The 18,138-nt window shown below is 42.3% G+C and overlaps 1 protein-coding gene across 1 annotated transcript in view; it reads right to left on the bottom strand.

The window, feature by feature from the left end:
• The window catches only part of LOC107227721 (potassium channel subfamily K member 16), a 99,443-nt gene that overhangs the window by 232 nt on the left and 81,073 nt on the right, over positions 1-18,138 (bottom strand). The window contains exon 9 of the mRNA XM_015668939.2: positions 9,377-9,624. The gene's annotated coding sequence lies outside the window, so the exon portion shown is untranslated. The remainder of the gene's footprint in view (positions 1-9,376; positions 9,625-18,138) is intronic.

Here is an 18,138-nt window from a genome sequence, read left to right as displayed (position 1 = left end):
GAAGTGATGACGCTTCTGTGTTTACAATATCACACGTTATACATATATACTATGTACAAATTTGGACAAAAAATTTACTCGTTGACTCTTATATGTGTTTTTACTCTGTGTGCATATATATATATATATGTATAGATGGTTAAAAAATAATTTTGCTTTAATGCACAGCTATTAAAGTGAATAACTCTTCGGCTTGATTTTAATTCGCTTACGCGTGTGTAGCTTGAACAGCGCACGGCATGAGAATCACCTTGGGTTATTAAATTTCTGAACGAGAAGCTTATGCAGGTTCTTTCGAATACCGTGAATCGAGACTCTTGCACCGGTAAAATAAGCTGCGAAAAGAAGGGAGATTGAGAAAGAAAGAGACGGATGGTCAAACACAGAAGAAACCCACCGTTGAACGTTTAATTACTTAGGAATGAATCCTGAATAGGGTAGCTAAGCATCATATCACGTAATAACGACTCTAATTTCACCATCGAAATGAAAAGCTCACGTCAGTGAACATACAACTGAGGAGGACAAAGGAGCACGTGTTATGAGCTTTTGTTCATCCGTTTCTTACCGTCTCTCGGTGGCCATGGCTATGGCATCGTTTCCGTCCCATTTTGTTTTTGCGAATGAAGATGATTATTACATGTAGGTATTACGGGGAAAAAATGCGCCCAGCTTATGCTGGTGTAATAAGGGTAAATTAATTCTACAGTAACAGATGATTACACTCGCGTCATTACATATGCCGATTTGCACCTGAGGAGTTAATTATACATCAGGTATATTGTACAAAAGCCGGATATTTTTTACAAGGGTAAAAATATTCTTGTCGGTACTGAAGACGATGACAAAATATCGTTTAGAAAAGTTTTCACTGACTTTTCGCCTCTCCCGTTTCCCTATCTCCCGCGTGATTTGCATATTGATGAAGACTGCAGATAAGAAATTAGCCAACTCGTAGAAAGTCAACAAATAAATATATATATATATATATATGAAATATGTACATCATGGGTAACTTTTCACACCGCGATCCTCAACTAAGTTTACATCGAGTTTTAAAACCCCGTATAGCGATAGGGAAGGTCGTAACACTACCGCATGGAATTTGCAGCCCTCTTTGAGGCATAAAGTCCTTGCGATTCTCGTCACTCGACGCCAAAATTGGAGGAGGGCTTATAATTCTCAAGCGAGTGGATCAGGTCAATTTGAAAATCAACTGCAATGTTCTTTTCCAAAATTACGCTGTGTTCGAAACTTCGACGACAATCCGCGTCTGGCTCAAGCGATAATTCACAATATAGGCCCAATTAGAGACTATTAATTGCGGAGGGTGTAAATATTAGCCACATGCCTACATACACGCTCCTTCGGTGAGCTTGGAACTTTGTAATTAGAATTTCACAATCACACCGTTTATACGGCAGAACTACACCCCTGTTTGCTTAAACAAAACAACGCGGAAAATTATTAACTTTTGAAATAAATTTGACGGAATATTCCGACGACGATAACCGGAAGCGAATAGTTAGAGCGTGGCATTGAGAAAAAAGAGGATTCGTCGATTATTTTCAAGTCTTGTTGATGAATGTCAGGCCAATTATCGAAGAATAATAATAGTATTTTTACGTTGACAATGAGTAATTTCAACGGGCGCGGCGGGATTTTTTTTCAACGTGGGCTTTTCAACCTCCAGCTTCGCTGCGTTCAACTCACTTTCCAAAACCGGTAAAAATTCAAAAACATGTAGAGCCTATAGAACAAAGAGGGGTAAATAACGACTGACGTCTTTTGGCGTCTTCTCGACTTCTGATTGAGATTGAGAGCGGCACATCGTTCAGTGATAAGCCTCGACTGAAATCGAAGGCAGACTAATTGAGTCGGAGAATTTTCACAGAAAGCAAAAACGAGAGCAAGAAATAGGAAACTAGAAAACAAAAAGGGACTGGTAAAATTAAACTTGTAACGAATTAATGCTCCCGATATAATTATTCCGACTTATGGTTTGTCCGAATTTATCCTCAACGCGATAGATTTTGAAAAGTCTTTTTTCCGACGACTCTTCGAAGTTTTTCAGTTAGGTTCCGCCTGCAAGAATTGTCATCAAACCGCATTACGACTCGTTAGTTTTTCTTCCCGGCGGTTGTCGCGAAAAAATGTCGGTGCGGTGCAAAGCGCGGAACCGCATCAATCTTCATGAAATAGCAAAAAGCACGACTTGCGCGCGGTCGATTCGAAGGCTCGTCTAAACTCAACAACGAAGTTCCCGCAGCTTCGCTTCCGTTGGTTTTTGAAAATTGCAGTTTCAGGTTATCTTACCGGTTGAACTTGAGTGCAAGCTCATCCGTATGCATCCTAAGCATCAAAGATCCATTTTCCATTATCCCCTAACACCCACTACCTACCAACTTTCCACGTAAGATTTACTCCTCTGGCTAAAAAACGGACCGTACAGTATTAGCCCGCACACTTTACTTTCAGAATAGTACTGGATCAGTTGTGATATTACGTGACACAAGGTTTAACAGCTTTTTGAATTGAGGTCGACCAAAAGTTCTTGTAATTGCCAATTCTATATTATAAATTAATCGCGATGATACTCACGCCACATGTGACCGAAACACTTTATTCATCGAATCTTAAATTAGGGGGGAGACTCCGGTGAAATTTTGGACAAAAATCGATTTCTTAATTCTAGCACAATTAAAAAAAGTCGCGTAAGAAATCCTTGCACCAATTTTTAAGTTCCGGTATAATATGAATTGAAATAATTTTCAACATTCTGCGTTGAAGATGTATGTTCAAGGAACCTTTCGAAAAAGATTCCACCCACAGTTGGGAAAGATTCGAAATTGAAAGTTTGAAACTTTGTTTCGAAGGCTACGATAATCTAAAAAATGACGAAGTGAATTCTACCTTCGATCATTGTCAACTCAAAAACAACTACACCCCGCAATTATATTCTATCATCATTCGAAACACGGTACATTGATCTGCATCAAGCCTTGCGAATATAAATTTTTTTTCAGTGTATTTTTTCCTCCCTCAATAATAATTAATTTTCGAAAGCACTTTAAGCCGGCACAGTAAGCTGGAGGCAGTATTAGGATCAAAGGGAAAAAACGGCTTCGAAACCTGTTCAGAACTCACGTCACCCGTAAAACCCGTAACAACGAAGCGGTCGATGTGTTGGCCGATTCAACGCAGATGTTATACCGGATGAACTGTTCGCATTGTCGAATAATCGTGATTGTTAATTGTGAGTATCGTAAACCGTATAATAAACAAAAATATTGAAACGGAAGACTAAATTCGCGGGTGAAAAAAAGAGAGAGCGAACGTCTATTACGACAATTGGACACCGTTTGCTTAACTGCCGCTTTCATGTTCCATCCACTCGCGTTCCCTCTTGATAAAATGTCATATTTTTTTGTATTTGCCCCGACTTGGCTCGGTATATTGGGATCGTAACATATAATAAAATATATATATAATCTACTGTACCAACGACTTTTTTGACAGATTTACGATGCTCGGATAACAAGGTCCGCTTTAATTTACGCCGGGAGTCCGACCTTCTCAAGCTGCAATATACCTATCGATAATCGTAAAAAGTAAAGGATTTTTTACGATGAATATCTGTGTAGGCGAGCAAATAACTTTCATCGGTATCCGAGACGTGGCGACGAAAGTTTTGCCCTCGAGAAACGTGTAACTTTGCAACTCCGCCGCGTTTCCAACGGTCCTTCGATTTTCTTTTCATTTTTCTTTCTCTGTATTAGATAATTACCACTTACTTGTTTCACTAGAAGCTGAAAGCGAAGCGACATGTAGATGTATACACACACGATTATATATATTATATATATATATATATAGTCTCAGCTATACGGTGTCTCGAAAGGATAGAAAAGCTGGGCGAGCGAAGGGAGTATTGAAAAGTCGATAAACTAATTTCAAGTTTAGAACTAATTGTAAGTCGGTGAACAAATCACTACAATTCGTCTAATCGAACTATCTCGGCGAGAATAGTTCTTCTTCAGGATCGGAGAACGTGTTTCAGTTACAAAAGTAGGTACGGTAGGAAAGGGTTGATGGTGTTCAGCCTTCGATTTCACACATTCGAGTTTAGATCAGTCGTGCAGTCTGCACAAAAGTTCGGCCATCTTATTTGAGTCCTTCGTTGATTTCTTAAGACTACAACGGCGAATGGCTCTTCGTATAACTGCACATTGGGGAAAAAATTTTTGACGCGAAACTCGGGATAGAGAGATTGTTCATTGTTGAAGTACGAGGTACCGGATGGAATGCTTCTTTTAGAGCAGAAATTCTAATATAACTCGAAGTACACGCCGTTAAAGACTTCTCTTAATCCGCGCGAGTTGAAACTTGTACTGGCGTTCACGACCCTGTTTCAAGTTTATATTTCAAGGGTCCGAGAAATATTTTCACCGTTCAGCAAATGTAACCCGAAGCGTTGAGTGTTGGATGCTTTTTCAGGGATTATACAAGGATGTATACGTATGTATATGTATTATCTACCAAGTTTTTATCCTCCTGTTTAATTTTCCTTCATAACCTTTTTTTTTCTGTAAGCACTCCGTGCCGCTGTCATTGAGACAAATTAAATTACGTATCCACGTCAACCGTCTGTTGAACATAAACGTCACGGTGTGATACTTTTATTGCGGGGTGAGAATAAGCGTAAAAAAAAAAAAAAGAAAGAAAAAAGATTATACCAAAGAGGCAAGGTCGTGCCTATAAGCGTGATCTGCCTGCAGCAGTCAGTCGTTATAATTCGTTCACGCCTTTCTCGCCGAGGTTGCAGGGCGGTAAAAACCGTACAAAGAGGTGTATAAACGGGGAATTATTCACGAGATCGCTATCCCCCGTTTTTCCCTATCCACCCTTATCCGCCTTTGTTCGCCAGGGCTGAAACGCGTTTCCGGGTAATGCAACGGCTGATTGTGAAACGGCGGTAGAAGCAGGAGGAGGAGGAGATGGGGGGGGGATCACGCGTTAGCAGCGTGTTTTTGAGTGAAAAAAAAAAAAAATACAACCAATACACGAAGGTATACATTGTGAAAACCCCGTGTACGTGTGTAACACGTAGATACGCCGAAATCTGGGAGATTTAACGCCAGCGACGAGCAGAGAAAAAAATAATAATAAGCAAATTTTTGAAACCGTTCTACGTTATACGTCACGCCGCTTCCCCGACGGGATAATGCAATCTGTACGTTTTAATCAGCTTTTTCCATTGTTTCTACTTTCCAAACTCAATTATTTTCCGTCAAGGCCTTTTATTTACCTATGGCAGATGATTTTTACGCCCCTCGCTCGTTCTCATCCGCCAACGTTTCGACGCGGCTTTACGCCAGCGACGTGTTGAGGCAGATTATTTTTGGTTTTTTTTTTTTTTTTTCTCTTTCTTTTTATCTCTGTTCTGAACAAAAAGTTTTTCTCCCACGTGTAGGCTGTAATGTTCAATTGTACTACGTGTAGCGTGAATCGCGTTCAGAGTTGCTAGACTGCTGCCTGATCGCGCCACGTTGAAGCGTCGCGAATTTCTGCATATTTTACAAATTCTGATTGAAGTTCATTCGCGAAACTAATAACGAAATGCGGAACAAAGTCGAGCGAGAAATCAACGGGAGAAATTCTCTCTGCGGTAGATTCTTTACTTTCACGTAGGTATAGGTATAAGCGTAGTACATTGTAACAAGCAAAGTTGGACAGATCCTCGACGCAATAAATGAACTCAGTTTCGTAAATAAAGACTGCCACTGACAGCCACTGTGACTTCCGTTCAAAAAAGAAGTAGAACTACTACTCCTCGCAACGAGCTTTAGAAGAAAAAAGCTCCTCCTCCACCAGGCACGGGGGCGGTTATCCTGGACTCTGACAACTGACGATTTCTGTTAAAAAACGAACAACCAGTAACGATCATTTGCTCCAGACTCTTTGAGAGTAAGAGAAAAATAGAAAAAAATATATATAACAACGATTAACCGCCTCTATGGCAACGTTAGCAAAAACTCTGTGGTTAAGTGAGAGTTTAGTGCGCCAAAAATTACACGGTGAAAGACCACCGTTCAAGCGTATGAACGGTTATACTAACAATTCCACTTAACGATATATTTTGAACGAGTTCTACTGCGTTAATTGTTTCAGAAGCAATAAGGATCGATCATTTTTTAAAAAGGTTTCGCCACGTCGTTTAGAAGCAATGTGCAACTGTTATAAATTTTTTCGACACGTGCTTGGAAAGTTCGATTTCCGAAACCAGTAGACTGTAGAGTGTACTTAAAGTGTACCCAATTTCCAAACAGTGGGGTAAAACGACATTGACGCGTGCGCAGAACTAAAATGATCGATTTTATATAGTTAGGGCTTTCTTTAGCGCATGCGCGCTTTCGAATAACTCAATTTTACGCATTCTGTTGTTGAGCTTAAGTTATCTAACCCCAATCTTACGCTCTACTAGTGTCATCTTAGTTGCTTGTCCAATCAAACTTTTTTTCGTATTCTATGTATTGAAAAAATGTCATATGTTACACGTACCGATGAACGATATCTGATTCGTGTGATTATAGCGTTCAAAGCGAACAAAACTCATGGAGCAAAACTTGACATTCGTCGAAAATCGCGTGCTTTTGACACTATGAACACAATATACTATTTCCATGAATTCACGATATCTATAATCTGCACATCATGATTTCGTTCAGATGGATATCCGTTAATTAAGATTGCCAAAAAAGAAGGAGAATGTTTTCATCGGTACGTTACAGACGAGGTTATCCGCTCTGTCAAACTGTAGTAAGCATACATATATAGGTAAAAGAATTCGAGGACCGTTCGCGGAAGGTTAATTTGGCTGCCCGAAGTTTATCTTGGCCGAAAACTCGATTTTGCCAAACGAAGTGGCACTCACTCTACACTGTCCGTGTAACGGCCTTGCCTTTCCCCATATCGCATTCATCAATGTAAATTTGGAGCGCACATACTCGCCGATACAACGTACAACGGATTTTTGACCTGAGCGAAACTTCATACCAAAATTAGGTGAAATTCTAACTTTTTCCTCACAGGAAACGAAGAGTGCTGTCCAAGCATCTCACGCATCGTATCAGAGGCCGAGATATCTGAGAGCGAAACTGGTCGGGAGGGGATGACAAGGTGAAGGGTACAAATGGGAGAAGTTGTCAAAAGCGTCTGAACGCGTTGCTCCGCATCTCTTATCGTCTCGGCGAAGCCGAGCAAAGTCGTAAAGCAAAACTATACATAGATATATGTACACGTAACGGGCAAGGCACAAATATTTATTCTCACGGATTGCTGTTTGTCCGTGACGCTGCTCGTCCAATATTGCCCGCCATCTCTAAATCACCCTCTCCTTTCCAGGGCCAAACTTCCTTCTCTCTCTCTAAATACGTGTCCTCTGATCCTCGCAGCTTATCCTCGTACTCTAGGAATTGACTCGGACAGTTCAACTTCTACGTTACAATGAAGATTCACTCCTTCGACGAACAATGCTTCGAATTTCCTTTTCGCCAATGGGGTATAAATATAAGATTTAGATGCATATCTTCACCTACATCTGTAGCTGGATATCTCCAAACTTTACTACGCGGCCTGAATTTACATATTTTATGGAACATCGGTTCAGAGTTCCGTTTCCAATATTTGAATGCCGTGAGCAAAGACCGTCCATTTTTTTGATCCTACAGCTACTTTCAAAGACGTCTACTGTTCGTTTTTTAAATTGATCATCTTTCGGGGTACCGCATGGTTTATAAGCGTGACGATTAATGATGGTGAAATGTTTGTTCATGGTTATGCATGGTGCTAACCATGATCACGGCTGACCATTTTCGTTCCGCAAACTCTAACGAAGGAAAAATCTATTCCAGCTCTCAGAGGTATGAATAAAAGATGGATGCCGTGATCAACGAGATTGAGCAGCGGAGACGCAGGACTGCCGAGACGTTAAATCTAATTCCGTAAATAACTTTCCTGCAGTAATGTGAAGAGAGGGACGGAGTGAAAGTGATAGAAAATTCCTGGGGACCCACTTTCAGGAAGCTATCTCATTCGACAGGTACCCACTCAAGAAGCGGAAATGACATGACAAAGTGAGAAGATCCAGAGGCAGATGAATCTGAGATAAAGATCCGGACTTTAATGACGGAAAAGAGTTTACGGACGAGAGCTTTGCGAATTCGGTATGCGAGCCGTCGAGGGACTCGAGTAATGCGACTGAAACGTGGCGAAGCTGCAGCACGTTTTATCGAGTAGCATTTCGCACAATCAACAGCTATTATCGAACACCGCTAAAGGAATATTAATTCTCCGTAGCCGTAGCGAATAGACGCGATCTTTCAGACTCGAAGCCCGAAAGTTCGATCGTGAGATATTGGAATATCTTTCATTACCGAGCCGGGCAAGTCCCAGTTGGTATCCCCGTGTTTTCACGCCTATAAAATTTTCTCCCATACTCCATAAACCTCCCGAGGGACGTCTAAAGTTACAATTGAGCTACGAGCTTCCCGTTCAAGACGACCGACCGGTTCCAGCACCTTAAACCAGAGCCCAAAACTGCCTTACGGCAAAGCCTGCGGATTCACACAGCTGCGAAGTCAGTTTACGAAGACGCGAAGCGGCGCAGAAGCATAAGCCCGAAATTCGGGGCCACAATTTCATGGAACCAAAGCAATAAAATCCGGAAGCCCGTTGTGCTCGCACATCTTTGAAGGCAAAAAACTACTTTCACCGGCGTAGATGCGGCCGTAGATCACGCCGAGGTCCAATTTTCTACAATACAGATTTCCCGTCGTGATCTTGGAATTGGCCGTTAGGCGTTAAGGATTTCGCCTATGAGGCACCGTCAAACCATCGGGCTCGGTCATAAAGAGGACACCGGCATTGCCAAATGTTTATCGTTGTCACTCGGCACGGCGTTGCGAGCTGGGATCATACATCACCCGGGCAACCACCCGGTGCTTCGCGACGAGTGGACGTGGGTGTCTACCAATGGAGTGAGTGGATTCGACTCTCGTGACAACGAGTGCCCGGCTGGTAAACGCCGGTAAATTGCGAGCTTAACAGTCCCGCGCTATTTAAGCTCCGAGAGAAAAATCATGCTAGATTTTCGCATGCAATTTCCAACGGTTCGAACAGAATTTTCAAGCCACCTATTTGACTTAGCTTTTGACGAGATCCATGCGCGACTCTTTATCTCCTCAAGGTGCTATTGGAAAAGTGTTTTTCATTTGCCGCTGACGGAAGTAATTTGGAAAAGTGTTTTTCGCTTTTGGAAATGCCGCTGACGGAAGTAAGTCTGGTTTCCGCAGAACAGAGATTTCTATCCACTTACTTGTGCTTGCAGCAGGTGGTGGGCGCAGGTAGCCTCGGCGTCAATATCATCGTACCATAACGACTCAACTCTTTCGGCCACACCTCGGAAGACCTTCTCGTCTCGGTGGCTGGGTGACTCTTGCCTCGGGCTCCTCGGTGGTGCCCGCGCTCTGTCCGTCCGTTCCGTCGACCGCATTCAACTCAACACCACTTAACACACTTTTGATCCCACCTGCACCTACGCTGCTTTCGTGCCTCTAGCAATTTCTGTAACACGCAAAATAAAACACAGCGATTAAGCCAACTAATTAGGTTGCAAAAAGTCAGAGTTGCGCGGTTGGACTTGCCTCGTATTTGTCGAAGAACACTTCTTGTAATTGAGCTGGTAAAATTTTATTGCAAATATGCCAAATGAGATCCGTCTTTACCTTGTACGGTTTAGAAGTTTGGAGTAATACCTTCGGGCTGTATTAGTAGGTAGGTACTTACGTAACTGCATACGTAGCACGTTAGGAGCTTAACTACTGTAACGTTGTTTCAAGCGCGGTGTAGAGCCACGGTACGCTGAAAACGTACGTGGACGAATATGAATTCCGTATAATTCTATTCTGGGTAAATTGGCTCAAATTGATAAAGCTGTGTAACCGGTGCTGTATCGTTGGCCGTCGGAGTACCGAAATCATCGGAGTCATCCGCAGCGATCCGCGAGTTTCAATATGAACCGAATAAATCACGACGACGAGTTATATTATAGCGGTTGATTAATGTGTATAATTATGACGGGGACCGGGTTAATTGATGTACCGTAGAAACAAACTACGCGAAACGGGGTGAAGTCGAGGCTAATCGCGTACTTCAAGATCAACGTATGAAAACGTTCCGCGCGTCACGATACGGTTGAAAATGATTTTCCATCACAGTCGTGGCCTGAGGATTATCGCGCAGATTCGTGACGGCGTACGGAGAAGATAAGTGGTGAAAAAAGAAGTTGCCGGAAAGTGACAGTGACCTAATTTCAGGGTATAACATGCGAGCCACCTCAGGCCCACAGCTTTTATGATAATGAGCTTTCCACGGGGTGGCTCAACTCGGCTCGATGCGAAGGAATCCGAAGGGGTCTCCGTGAATTCCAAAAGTTTCACGTACGCGTACAGACGGCGTTCCGCCTCGTAGGCATAAGTAAGGGACGCGGCTAGATCGGGGTCGGCGAATTTTGAAGGGGACGACAGAACGCGGCTGCGAAGGACGAAACTCAAGAAAATTATTGGCTTGTAACAATCTCATTCACCGGCCGTTTCCCACTTATTGTTATACGAGGAGAAACGCGAGCTTCCTTCGCGGAATTTCCCGGTTACGAGGAGGCCGCAGTTAATGCCGGTTTCTTATGAGGCCGCACGGCAATATCCGGTAACGACCAACACCGAACGTATGCGGCGGGGACAACAAGCTATGAAGAAAGGCCAGCCGAGCGAGGCCGGCCCTTTGCATACATAGTGCTTGAAATGGCTGTCAACCATCCCCCGCATGTATACCGAAGTCAATATATGCATATCTATACATATTCATGCGTCACCCCCACGGGGTGCGTGAATCAACTGAACACTGCACCACGGCACATGCCTCATATGAAAAACGCACGGCTCGAACTGATTGTGAGGTATGTTGATACCGGATCAATGGCTCGTTCGTTATCTACGTACCTACGATAGGATGGTACTAATTTTTGGGGTCAGAAAAATTTTATTTGGGACACGCCTCCGGATCTGTTCTAAATCATTTGAAAAACAATTTGTGTGAAGTTTCAAGCCGCTATGTCGACTGGAACATGTGCCTCGAAGCTCCGAAATTATTACAAGTAATAACATGTAATTTATGTAATTCCTCTTTAAAAGCACTTCTTTTAGCAATAAATTAATTTGCTTGAGTTGCATTGAATGACAGAATTTTACAGCGGTTGAAATGCTTTGCAAAAAAAACCCACAATATTTTATGATGAATCGAGTGTTTTCGCTGTTAATCCCGAAAAAAGTAAATTTTTAGATGATTTCAACTTCAACATTGAATAACTTTTGAAATAGTTGAGTTATCATTAAATTGTAACAGACCTTTTTCATGGAGCATTCAATCCCCTATAAAAATATGTATCAGATATTTATGTAGATTGCCTCCTTACTGAGCTACAAAATTTAGAAACAACTAGAATTATTTTCTCGTGTTAATGAAATGGCAAATGTAAAATTGCGATCAGGAACCACTAGATATCAACATTAAGGGCTCAAATTACAAAAAGCGTCCTACTTCCACTTCCTATAATTATTGCACATGTGACTTTGAAAAAAAAACATTCGATTTTTAGGACCAGTCTAGTGTACGTACGATGTCACATACACGCAGTACACAAGTGCTAAATAATTCTGGGAAACATAACGAAATTTGACAAACTACGGTACGGGGTATATCGTAAGGCCCTGGGATAACACGCGTGTTATCGTGGCATGCATACATGTATGGGGTTGGCAGAGGGACACCTGCAGCTCCGTGGTAAAATTCAAATACGAACATGAGAGCGGGCGAAAAGAGAGACTAAATGAGCAGGGGAAACGTGAGCGGAAAACTGAGCGTGGAAAGTGTGGAGATAGTGCCCGCAGAGTAGCTGTACAGAGAGTATCAACCGCCATGACACAGGCATAATAGAACCGAGGGTGGAGGAATAACACCGGGTGCACGTAAGAGCTTAAACGCGTACGCGAGCTGCCGACGCGCCGTACAAACTTGCAGGCTATCCTGGGTATTACGGTGCCGAATGTCCCTTGCTTTGTACAACCGGCATCGAAAACAAATAGAAACGAGCCCAGTTTTCAGCCGATCCCTGACTCTGCTCTGCCAACGGAGGTTGTAAGAGGATGAAAATCTTTACGATGGTCGAGAAGGAGATGAGTCGAAAAGATAATCACGTAACAAAGGGCTATGCACGTTATAATTGACCGTAAGTTTTCAGCTTTGGAAATACAAGGGAGGATTTTTAATTTTCAAATCGAATATACGATGAATTTCAAAGGTGTTAATAAATGAAGTAACGGATGTATCGTATTGCTGAGATCGATAATGAGAAGTATGACCGTTGGTTTTTGAATCCGCGATCCGCGGGGGTAAAAATATAATAAACTCAAAGCAATAATTTACGTGCCGCTTATTTAGGCAGGGTTTAATATTTTTCTCGAAGAGGGGGCGCTTCCACGCCTTTCCACAAATTTATGACTTCGAGAGCATTTTAATTTATACCCAAGCTTTTCCACCAACACCTGTCACGGCTGCGTGGGGTTCGCGATACGGTAAACCCTTTATTAAGCTTTAATTCCTTTCAACTTTCGAAATTGACATTGTAGATCATTTATTCCTAATACGAGTTAATATTTTGCGATACTGTTGCCGGACTACTGCAAGCTACGAAGCAACGATAATAACTGTAATTCTAAAAATTTTCTTGGATTATTACTCCCGTTACACGGTCTATTCAAAATTGCACGGTATGAACGAATAACGGATAAATGAAGTACAATTAAGTTCGTCGGAGTCTCTGGAGGATGAAAAGCTCCTCTGATCCGTAGCGGAGAAAGCTCTGTCGCCAAGCGTCGTTTCTGTAGCTCTTCACGAAAGCCGGGGGCTTTGGATTTATTTGCCGTCTCACGAGTGGGGATGATTTCCAGAGAAAATAGGCATGTTATCGAAAATGAGCTCGTCATGTTCCCCGCCATGACAAAGCCATTTGCTAACAAAGCATGGCCATATACGTAGGTGTACCGATAGTTTAAAGTCGAGTTCAAATCCCCAACATCCCGCGCGACATTCATTGTCAGTTAGACCCATTATTATATATCATACGGCCACATATCCGAGTGGCCAAAGCGCGAACTGCCCTTTCGACCTGGTGGTGATTATTTCTGTAATTTGCCGACCGTCCGCAACCCCGATCATTATTCAATAGGCCCTGCGGCCTTGCAGAGCGTGACATTCCTTGATCCGACGTGTACGCGGCCCTTGAATTGAATCATAACGTTATAACGAGGCTGCGCAAACTCAATTTTCAAGAAGAGTCAAAACTTTGGTCCATTACGAGTGACGGAAGGGAAGAGTAAGGAATTTCCAAGGAGGCGTTCTAACGGAATTAAAAAATATTCGAACCGAGGAAGTGTTTAATAAACAAGGTAAGCCCAACGCCAAAATGGCGCCTACTTCGAAGAGGCGAAAGGCGACGAGGTGCGAAGGTGTAAAGATTTCCAAGAGCAGGGGTGATCCGGTGGTTCGGTAGACATCGAGTGATGTGCCGAATTAGATTTCACTCGCCTCGGGATCAAAGCGAGGAAACCCGCGGCTCCGCGATATTGGGTAAAAATGCATCCTGCCGAGTAGCTCATTCCTCCCCGACCCTCCCCCCGCTTCTGCCCGCCGAGGATATCGACGAATGTCTTTAACAATATCAAATTGACTGGATCTAAATCCAAGGGCTTTCAGCGTAACTCGATTGGACCGTGTCGCCTCCTCCTCCTCCTCCTCCCCCTCTCATCCCCCGAACGCCGAGGGGTTTTTTGGTTCGCGAAAAATGCGAAGAACGATTCACCGAGCGTATACCTTTGAATGGGAATTAAAGAACTAGGGGAGGATTCGTCATTATATTCCCGAACCTTCCTCTTCGTCGTACAAAGTTCAATGGAACAATGCCAATACTCCACCCCCTCGACTAGGTGGTAGAAAAAAAATTCAATCAATCCCAGTGACCGTGTGCGGTTGAATTGAGGTAAACGACGCACAACCCTTACTTCCAATGATGGATGCGTCAAATTTCGCGACACCTGATTTCGCCGATGTCCGGAACTATTTTCTCGTTTCTTTTTTTTTTTTTTTTTTTCTTTTTATAGCAATTCCATCGAAAAAATGTGTTAGATTTTTTCCATTCTCGGTGGAGATAAGACTGCAACGGAAGAGGAAAGTGTTTATCTTTCCGTTATCGTACGTCGTCACCCGTCGTGACGAAGGTACGTTCGGCTCTTTTGTTGGCTGTCGCTGATCGGAGATAACACTTGACGATTCGCACACGCAATCGCTCGCGATGCGCAAGGCTTCCAAGGCTGATGTCTTTGATCAAGTTAACGCGGGATTCAGCGCCTCATTATCCGCTACTAATTATCTAAGAACGATATCCAGATTCCTCGAAGGATCTTGCAGACGTGACGGTGCTTTGAAGTTAAAGTTACATCAACCCTTCGCCAATCATGACGTCAAAATTATAAATTACACAAGCCTTGGGAACATGCCTGATGAAGAAGCGAAAGGAGAAAATATTTAGCTTCGAGGCTTGAGCAGAAATCCGAGCCACCCTCGCTTTTGAAAGACGTATTTTACACCCATTTCACTTCCCTTTACGAAGTACTATTTGCCAATCCTCGGGCCATAAATGAGGCGTAAGAAATTTCGATAAGGATACTTTGCCCCAGATGCTCAAGACTTTGTAAGAACGTCGGAACAGCGCAATTCAGATTCCTCTTCCCTAACGGATACTAACTCCTGAAAGTGCAGAAGATTACTAATGTAATTCTAAGACCGTACTCTAAATTACACGTTATTTGACCCCATCCTTTCGTTTGAAATTACAACCGTTGTTTCCATTCGCAACTCGAACCGTCAAGCCCTGGGGACTCGTTTTCGTGAAATTTAAGGACGTATCGGGTGAAGGTTCCGACGAAAAACAAAATGATAAGTTCAAGGTTCAACGTCTGACACTAAAGTCAATCAAGTCCGATTCATTCACTCAGAGTTTAAGGCAAGTGCAAATTCGAACAATTAAGCGTTTCATTCTCAAGTATTTTTATCTATTGAAACGATGTTACTTTTCACACCTTTGGTGATGTAAGAGTATTGATTTCGGTCGAAGATCACTTTTTCTAATTCCAACGAATCTTTGCGTTTTCGAACCTCTAAGATCCGAAAAACAGTTTTTTAAAAAAATGTTTGTCTGGATGTCTGTTCGACAAACTCTCGCGATAATCTCGGAAACGGTTCGATGAAAAAATCTGCAACTTGCAGAAATTTACAACCAAATAATAGGCATGAAAAATTGCCGTGCTCAGTTGAATTTGAAGTTTTGGTTCCATCGGAAATCAATCGATTCTTAATGTTTTGCCTATAATCGTTCCACTTTATTCCTGTTTCTGAATGAACGATTATGTTTTTCCGACCTTATTTATTTAATTGTAAAAAAAACGTACAAATTTCTCGTTTTCCAAATCCTTTTTTTGCTTTTCTTCATTTCTCTTTTAATACGTTTTCATTTGGCTGTCAAGTTCTGTAAGTTTCAGATTTTTCATTTTACCCGTTCTTCGGACTAACCGATCGACTCTTCCCTTTTCGCGGCGATGAAAAATATCGCTAAAACATTGTTTTTCCGACTTGTTTTTTGATGTTTTACTACATTCCACAAGACTCTTTTCTCTTCGGTCCGAAAAACGGTACAAATTACTCAATCTGAAGTAAAACCATAAGCGGTCAAAGTTACGCGTTGCAAATTCACCGCACCTGTGTTCAATAAATACCTACTCGGTATTATATCTCTCCACTAGGGGTAAAACAGAAAAATACTCAAGGACCGTACAGTATCCACAACTAAAAATTCCCGTCTCGGTGCATCGAGTCCGCAGATACACATGGGTATCAAAAATTTCTAGGTAAGCAGAGAAAGAAGCAACGAGCTTCATACGCGGTGACCATCGTCTCGTCCCGAGGGAAAGTACCGGGGGTACGTATCTCATACAAATTCAAAGTCAGTCTATGCGCCAGACTCGGGACCACTCAAAAGCTCCGTCTAGGGCTTGCGACTGGACAAACACTCTTCTGCACGCCGCCGTGACCCTTGCCGACACCTTTCACCACGCTACAAGGCACCCTGGACGTACATGGTCCGTCAACCCTCTGCTATTTCCTTTCACCCTCGACGTTTGAATATTCCCTAACGCTTCCTCGGTGCACCCTTGCGTCGTTTTACATCCCGCAGCACCCTTAGGACGCGAAGTGGACGTGAGTTTGCGCTTTGGCTTTTCGTGAAAATAATCGCATAGGTCAGAAAACTGGCAAAAAATTTTAGGGTAATATGTGAAAAATTTTATTTTTGACCCGATCGACTTACGTTGGAACGTCGTAGAGTTCGTATTGTCGGATCATACTTCGCTAAATAAAGAAATCTGCCGCAGGTGGGGCATTTCGCATTTTCACTTTACTCGAAAAAACGACATTCAAGAAATCGAAGAGTGACGAATGCAGCGTCACATATATACATGAGTCATAAATGTTTGTTACGTATATTTATTTTTCGAAATTAAATGTATCCTCTACTATAAAGAAGAGTCTTGATCTTCTATTGGTAGTTTAAAAATGTAACCTAACCTGAATTATTTCCGATTGCAAAAAATACCGGTACTTTAGAAATAGCAAATTTAATCATATCTCAGATAAAAGCGATTGAAAAAAGGTAGAAGAAAAATAGACCGTATTATTCCATCAGTACTTTCGCATAAAAATTTCTGTAGCACATATACAACCGTATCTTCCGATCTTTACTGATAAAAAAAAAAAAGAAAGAAAAGAAAAGGAAAGCACCGAGTTGAACAGAGATTGCATCTCAGGTTTGACATTGGCGACTCCGATTCAAGGATTATTCAAATTGACCCCCCTCCGGATAACATCACTGGAGTTTGTCGATACCAGTTCTGGATACCCGATACGGAAGATAGAGAGCGGCCACTTTATCCTGTAAGTTCGGACGGAATACTGTTTCAAAGTGCGGTTTACAGGATCGGACTATTTAGAACCCAGGCATCCAACTCCGAACACCTTGTCATATTTTAGAAGGCTTTCCCCGCTTTACCCGACACGGCATACCGAACAACTTAGCTCACGGCCATCGCTATTGATCCCTCCTGAAATTTTAGTTCTGGGTCAAACTAAGTTCAACCTGCTGTCGCAAAGTGTTTCTCCTATTTGGATTTCTCCTGACACGAATCCGCGGCGATCGATGATTCCGATCCGTTACGAAATGGTTGTATTCCGATTCCAATATCATGTTTACAGAACAAATTGGCTTAGTACACAAATGTTATGTACTGATTAGTTCATTACGGTGGCTTAGATTGGAGCGTTTCTCTTGTTAGGCACGACTTAGAGATCCCTGCAGCCGGAGAGTTCAGTCTAGAATTTCTGTCCTTTGTACAACAGTTACGATTAGCGTTTATTGTTAGTTTAATCTGCTGTATCTAACCCCCAGGGTTAGTATAATTGCTCGTTATAAATTTCTGCTTTGTAGTTCGCAGGATCTGATGGTCGAGCGTTTGAGGCGTAAAAAATTTACACGCCTTATTAGTTAAACATTAATGACATGGTATCGATTTAATGAGGATTATGCAATGTTCGACAGCTGTTTTTTCTGTTCCAGGACGGATAGAATTCGGAGATAACATAATACTGGAAAGTCACGAAAAATTTCAAAGTTGACGAAACATTTGAGAAAATGAATCAAAGATACGTTGAGATTATAATATTTGTTCCAAAAGTGCCTGAGGGCGAGAAAAGTTGTGAGTTTCAAATTATTTCTCATGTAAAACGAAGTAACGACTCGCGGTAAACGAGACTGATTTTCACACCGATTCAGTCGATTTTCACCGTCCACGGAAACTGCTTTTGATACCAGTTCACCGACCGATCAATTCTACCCGAAATGCCCGCAAGGCGGCAGCA

The sequence above is a fragment of the Neodiprion lecontei genome, chromosome 3 (assembly GCF_021901455.1).
Source record: "Neodiprion lecontei isolate iyNeoLeco1 chromosome 3, iyNeoLeco1.1, whole genome shotgun sequence".
NCBI classification, from domain to species: Eukaryota; Metazoa; Arthropoda; class Insecta; order Hymenoptera; family Diprionidae; genus Neodiprion; species Neodiprion lecontei.
This window is presented reverse-complemented; position numbering and strand designations above follow the sequence as displayed.